Raw genomic sequence first — 7,356 nt, 5'->3', positions numbered from 1 at the left:
AATAATGGATAAGCAAACTATGGTGCATACACACAATGGAATACTATGCAACCCTAACGAATAATGTGGCATCTACAAAACACTGAATAATGTGGATGAACTTGGAGGACATTATGTTGAGTGAAATAAGTCAATCACAGATGGACAAATACTGTATTAGTTCATTATTGTGAAAAGTCAAGGACAGGTTTATATATGGAAGGAAACTTTCTTTGTTGGTTACCAGAGATGAGAGGGGAGAGGAGGGAACACTGCAAAAATTAAAATAAAATAAAATAAATTTAAATATATAAGGTCCTTATGGTCTTTATTATTCTGTTTGTAGTTTCAACTTCATCCATTTAATCAGATATATCAGGTGAAGGTACATTTGTGCAGTAAGGATTTATTTTTGTTTTCTTCCAGGCCTCTAAGCAACACCAGCCTAGGACCACTTTCTTTCTTTTAATGTTTTTATTTATTTATTATGATTTGGGTGAAGATTTACAGAGCAAATTCACTTTCCATACAGCAGTTCACATATACTTTGTCTCATGTCATTGACCACAGTTTACCACAATACAACAGCTCCCCTCCCATCCTCCCCATAGTTACCTCTTCCCAGTGTCCATCCCTCCATACACTCCTGCCCCCTGACCTGTCTCCCTGTGCATAAGCAGCCCTTCTTTCTTCCATGATTGTTCTCTCCAAAGAGTGTATCTACTTGAGGTAAATGTTCAACTCATATGCTTGTATTTTGTTTGGCTGAAAACCACAGGTGTGGATTCAATTCCAGACCTGAAGGGCAGCTAGGGGCCGTAGTCTCAGTGGTTCCACCAGGCTCTATCAGACCAGCAAACCTGGTCCCCCCCCCTTTTTTTTCTCCAAATGATTTTGAGTTTTGTTCCACATTGTTCTCCCTCTCTGTCAAGGATCTCCTACATAGATCCCCTTCCAAATGGATGACGGTGGTAGCCGGGCACCATCTAGTTCTTCTGGTCTCATAGTTGTATAGGCTGCAGATCAGATGGTGTACCAGTCTAGAGATGGACTAATTGTTTCCATGAATTTTGGTTTTCTTCATTCTTCTTCGCTCTGGATGAGGAGAGACCCATCGTTGCATCTAGATGGCAGCTTGTTAACTTTTAAGATCCCAGTTGCTACTTGCCAAAGTAGGAGGTGGAACAATGTTTTGTATAGTATGTTATGCCAGTTGGGATTGATGTCCCCTGCGACTATGGTAGGACCACTTTCTTGAGTTTTCTGGACATTGTAGGTCCTACAAATCTGAACTTTCAGTGCCAAGTAAGGGAAAGTTTGTGATTATAAATAAAGTGGAAATTCTTTTTTCCTCCATGCCATATACAGGCTAAAACAGACAAATGTTCTGCTTATTTCCATGGGCTGATACAGGATTTTTTTTCCAATCTCTTACTGGAGGTTATAGTCCTTTGAGTTTCCCAGCCCTGTGCAGGATCATAGTCTAGGCCCAAGGATCATAGTACAGGCCCAAGGTTTTGTCTTGTGTCTCCTATGTAGCCATTGAGACCCTAGAGATTTTTGAGGTAAGTCAATACCCACGACCCTATCATGGCTTCATTGCCCTGCTTACCACTCTGGTTTTCTGCTCTCTCTCTGGGTTGACTGTGAAGTTTGAAAGGCTGACAGAGGTATTCCCCTTTGTTTCTTGCTAGCTTAGTTATGCCTCTGAAAGGATGGTCTATTTTATCTATCATTTTTGTGTGTTTTATAATGGAAGGGGTTTTCAGATTATCTAATAATCTATTGTTCTTTGATTCCTTTTTCTCCTGGACCTCCCATGTAAACTGGGGATTTTTGCTTTACCCAGAAATAAGCACTATCTGGGTACCTGTCTCCATTTCCACTGATATCTCCCTAGTATAAGTCATGATTATTGACTCCCTGGTTCAATTCCCTCCTCAGAAGGAAGGTTGGGCAATCTACTTCTGTAGTGATACCACCTCGGAAACCCAAAGAGGGGTTGTTATGAGTCAGGTCTGACTCGATGGTACATAACAACAACAGTTCAATTCCCAGGAGCTCTGGTGGTGGTAAGGCATTTGGGTGATAAGCAAAAGGTTGGTGGTTTGAACCCACCAGCTGCTCTGTGGAGGAAAGATGAGGCAGTCTGCTTCCATAAAGATTTGTAGTCTTGGAAACCCAGTGGGGTCACTGTGAGTTGGAATTCACTCAGTGGCAGTGAATTTGGTTTGGTTTGGTTTTTGAGTTCAATTTATCTTCTATTCTTGCATCTCTATATTCCATTCTCCATGTAACAGTCCAGTGATCTTAAAATGTATATCAGATAGCATCACTTTCCTGCTCAAAACCTTTTAATTACCTTCTTGGAATAAAGTCTACACTCTTTAACATGGCATTCAGGGTCTTTTATGGCTTGAATCTTGTCTACGCAAGTATTTTTTTCATACTGGTTGTGGTGGTTATGTTTGTGTGTCAGCTTGGCTGGGCCTGGTTGAGTGGTTGGGCAGCTGGTGGTGGTTATTCCCCATGATGAGACTGGCAGTCAACTCCATGGTGGGATCTACCACAAGCTGCTGAGTAGCTGACTTAGGGAATGTGGTCTGCTTCCTGTATATAAGCAGAAGCCTTAAGGAATGGTCTCTAGGATATGGCACACTTGGACCCTGCACATGTAGCTGTGTTGTCGTTCAGCAGCCTGCCATGCTCTCCTGATCTTGGGACTTAAAATGAACTTGAATTAATCGCCTGCCATGTGGTTTGGTAACATCGGGACTGTGCCTTTTTACTTGTCAGCCTTGGGCTTCTCAGCCTCAGCAGTCAGCAGCTGTCTGAGTGAAGAAACGCCTCTAGCTCCAGTGGGCTGGGAGATGGAGGCAGAGCTGGACCCCAAGGTTGAGGGGTTTTCACCTAGCCCCTAGAGCCTAGCACTTTGAACATGGACTTAAAGCCTCCAAACTGTAAGCAAATAAACTCGTTTGTTAAGGCCATCCCATTTGTGGTATATTCTTGTCAGAGAGGTACTAGGTAACCAGAACACTGGTTTATCCTTGCACTAAGCTCCAGCTGCACAGACCTTAACTGACCATTGCAAGCCTTTTTCTTCTTCCTTCTACCTGCAGTGCCTTCCCTTGTGTGCTTCTCTCTTCATTTTTCTGTTCTCAGCTTAAATGTCATCTTCTTAAAGAGGCCTTCTCTGGCCGCCCTCTCCAAAGTGATCACCCCTAATTTTTTCCTCATAGGTGTCACTATTTAAATTATTATGTTTTCATATTTGTGAGCTAAAAAGGCAGTGACTTTGTTTATCTTGTTCTGTCTTGTATTCATGATGCCTAACAGGGTCCAAGGAGCACTGGTGGTATAGTGGCTAAGACCTTTAGCTGTTAACCTGAAATTCAATGGTTTGAACCCACCAGCCACTACATGGAAGAAAGATGTGGTACTCTGCTTCCATTAAGACTACAGTCTTGCAAACCCTGTTGAGCAGTTCTATCCTGTCCTATAGGGTTGCTATAACCACTCGATAGCAATGGGTTTGGTCTGGTTGGCTTTAAACAGTGTATATATAGTACAGATTGGACATTCAAATAACTCTGGCATAAGTGAATACATTGATGAACTCTTCTGTGGGTACAACACTGAGGAATTTGTCTTAAATTGCAAACGAGAGAATTTAGCAGCAAAATATGGTAGTTTGTGGGAAAAGGAGTAAAACAAGTAATGAATGAATTCCCAGAAACAAATGTTCTGGAGCAAATTCATATAACAGCAGTCATCTTATCAACATCTTTGTTTGTCACAAACCTGACTGAAGACTACACCGTATTAAATGAAGCCAAACGAGGTTCTCTTGAATACAAAGAATCGAAAGAAACAGCGCCCGTAACTGAACTACAATTCCCAGGAGGCTTCGCGCCAGTCCGCCTATTAGGAGGCGGTGCTCGTCTCCGCCCCGGGCAGCCTGAGGCTTCGGGGCGGGGGCAAGGGGAAGGGTTGGGAGGTGCTCTGGCCCCGCCTCTCCCCGCTCCCCGCCGTCGCCCTCCCCCAAGGTTGTGGCCACGCGCAGCGGCGGCGGTTGTTCCGCTTCCCCTCCGGCCCCGGTCGTCGCCATTGCCCGAGGCTCCCTGCCCTCCCCTCCCCGGCGCCTGCGGGGCTTGGGCTACCGCTCGGCCTAGCGGTAGCAGCGGCTGCGCTCCTGCGTGGCTCTTCTTCCCGCCCCGCTCTCCCTTCCCTCCCCTCCCCACGCCGCGCGCTTTGCTGGGGCGGCTCCGGAGTCCGCTGGGAGCTCGGACGGAGGCGCCTCGTTGGGGCGGGGACCTTTCCTCTTCTAGGGTAAGTGTGGAGACTGGCCGGCCCGCCCGCCCAGGGAGCGGGCAGTCGGTCTTCTTCCTCCTTCGTACTCCGCGGCCTAACCGATGGGAGCGGTCCCGAGACAGCCGACCTGCTCAGCGCTGGGCCGGGGAAGCCGCCACCTGCGTGCCTGGAACCGCAGCTGGGGCGGTGGCTCATTGTCTGCTCCCTAGGGCTGTTTTCTTCGGCTTTGCCCGAAATGGGAAGCTTGCTAGGCTGGCGAAGTCTGACTCTTCCTGGACCTAGTCCTGCCCTCAGCGGTGTCTCGCCACAGGCTCTGCCTTCTCTTGGTCTAACTTTCCCTCGCGTTTCAACCTCTTCCTTTTATCCGTTTGTTGTAATGTTGAACCAGACTTCTTGGTTTTTATTCCTCGTTTTTCTTTCTTACTGCTTCTCAGCCCCTCCTTGGTATTTCTCTGTCCACTGCTTAAGAAGATTGTCTCAAGACCCGTGCTTTTTTCTCAACTCCAATCCGTAATTTCTTTTCCATATTCCACTTAAGTAGAAACGTATAGTTTTCCCAGGAGTTGAGGTTTCCACCCAAGAACAGAATTCTTGGATCTTTTCATGATTCTTCTTTGATCTTCAGCCAGGAGGTGAATATTTGGTTCTTTAGGTAACTTGAGTTGGGTTAAGGTAACTTGACTTTTCACCATGTTTGGCATTCTTTAAAATACACACACAAAACGTCACCACCGATTGCTCGGTGAACTCAACCTTCTGATTAATTCTTTAAAGATAAAATCATCCAAGAACTGAAGTGTGAATAGTAATTGCCATTGTCGGTGTGAAGTTGTACCCACCTTTATATATTAATTTTAGTGGGAATATTCGCGGAGCAGTGTGAGCGTGATTTGTTTCCCCCTTGATAAATGCCAACTCCCATTGATAATTATTAAATCAATTCTACTTTACAAGTAATCTCTATTTTATTTATTTATTTTTCTTCTTTATCCTCAGTAAAAAGTCAAAGTAGTTAGGCCTAAAATTAGGCTACGACGAGCTGTGTTTTGGATCGAGGTTGTGCACGTCACGTTTTTTCCCCTGCTGTTTGACTCTTCCGTTCTTGTAAGTAGGCAGGATATTGCAATGTACAAGAATTTGCTCTGGGGGTTTTGTTTTTGTAGGGTTGTCGAAACGAATAACATTAAAGTTAGGTTGGGATGAACACAGTGCATAGTAATTTTCAAAGCAGGTTAAAACTTGTCAGTTTTGCCAGAAGCTCTGTGGCATTTGTAACACACACTCATTCACATTTCATTATAACGTCTCTATGACTTGGAATCGACTGGAAGCAAGGGATGTGAGTGTGCATGTGTATTTTTTAATTTAATGAAAAGCCTTGTTCATGTTCTACTGTAAGGGTATTGATTTAAAGCAACTCTTTCCCTTGATCTTAAAATCTTTTTATGTATTAGTTAGCTAAGAACACTGATAATACATTATAAAAACAACTTCAAAAGATTTTGACCTGTAATATATGTAGGTCTTAAACCCACTTTCATATTTTGGTGAAAGGGGTTAACCTGAGTTTTGTGTTTTCCCTGATTTTGTTATCATTCCCTCCAGCAGAGTCTGAAAAAATGGCTAAGTACTTCATTTCCATTCTGTCATCATCTGGTCATACTTACTAACTTAAATGGAAGGCCTTGTTGGCCTAAGGGGTTAGGGTGTAAAAAGATTGGAATGTGAAATGTGTGGTCTGTTGCTGTTTTCTCTGCCATTTCTTTCTATAAGCAGATATTTCTTATTAAGGTGTTCTACTTCACTTGGGGCCTTGATTTGTGGTTTACCATTATTCAGAGAGAGAGTTGCTCTTTTGGACTTTGTCACATTTAATACTAACCTTGCAAACCCAAATTGATAAAGTAAAAGTAAAAGAATGCGTGGTGGTTCCTATGATTCTTTGCTTTTTATAATAGGCAAGTTTCCCAGTAGATGTGGTTAACAATTACTATAATTTGTACAATTATTCTTTTTTTAAAAAAGCAACGTGTTCAGGTAGCAAAGGGTAAAATTTCAATTACACATTTTTTAAAAAAGAAAATGTGCTCAAGAAGCTATAGATAAAATAAGTAGGTACTATGAAATTCTTCCTATCTTTGATCTAGGATTCCCTGAGTGGTACACAGGGTAAACGTGCTCAACAGCTAACCAAAAGGTTGGAGGTGTGAGTTCACCCAGAGGTGCCTGGGAAGAAGGGCCTAGAAGTCTACTTCCAAAAAAATCAGCCACTTGAAACCCTACGGACCACAGTTCTACTCTGACACACACTGGGTCACGATGTGCTGGAACCCACTTCACAGCAACTGTTTATCTTTACTCTATTGGTATTGAGTATTCTTTTAAAATTTGTTCTCCGGTTTGAATGTAATGTTTCTTTCCACACTCTGCATTTTTAACTTTAGATTAAAACTTGAAACTGTACCTTGTTCAAGGCTTTAAGGCTTCAGGTTCTGATCAGTCTGTTCTTAAAAGCTCTTACAGATAGAAAACCAAATTAATTGCAAGCTAATCAGAGAGAAGGTGTTAAGTTACTTAAAAAAGAGTACTTCTGAGCCCTTCCTTTTATCCCTCTTGTACCTTGACAGAAGCAGAAAGGGAAGGGGGAAAAAAAAGGTTTCCTACCCCTTAAGAAATACTGGTTGTTTTTTTCTGTGCTCAGAATTTAGTCTCTTTCCTTTTTCACACCTTCAGCATAGCCAGCCTGATTGAGAACAGAGTTGGAACATTCATTCGGGATTACATTAGAATTTAGCAAGTTATCCTAAGTATAGCATAGTGGTCAAGAGCTGGAAGGGTGAGTTTGAATCCTGGCTCTTCTACTTGGCCTTAGGCAAGATAGCACAAATCTTTTCAAGATCTGATTTTTCTCATCTGTAAAATGAGAATTAGTAATAGAGGTTTCCCCAAATTGAAAAGTAGTGTGTAAATGATCACTAACTTTATATGGAAAGGAAAGAGACCTCGGATAAGCAAAGCACTACTGAAGAAGAAAAACAAAGTAGGAGGTCTCACATTGCCGGA

Source organism: Orycteropus afer, unplaced genomic scaffold, assembly GCF_000298275.1.
Source record: "Orycteropus afer afer isolate SDZICR_OR568_19922 unplaced genomic scaffold, OryAfe1.0 scaffold00703, whole genome shotgun sequence".
Lineage (NCBI taxonomy): Eukaryota > Metazoa > Chordata > Mammalia > Tubulidentata > Orycteropodidae > Orycteropus > Orycteropus afer.
Note: the sequence above shows the minus strand (reverse complement) of the source record.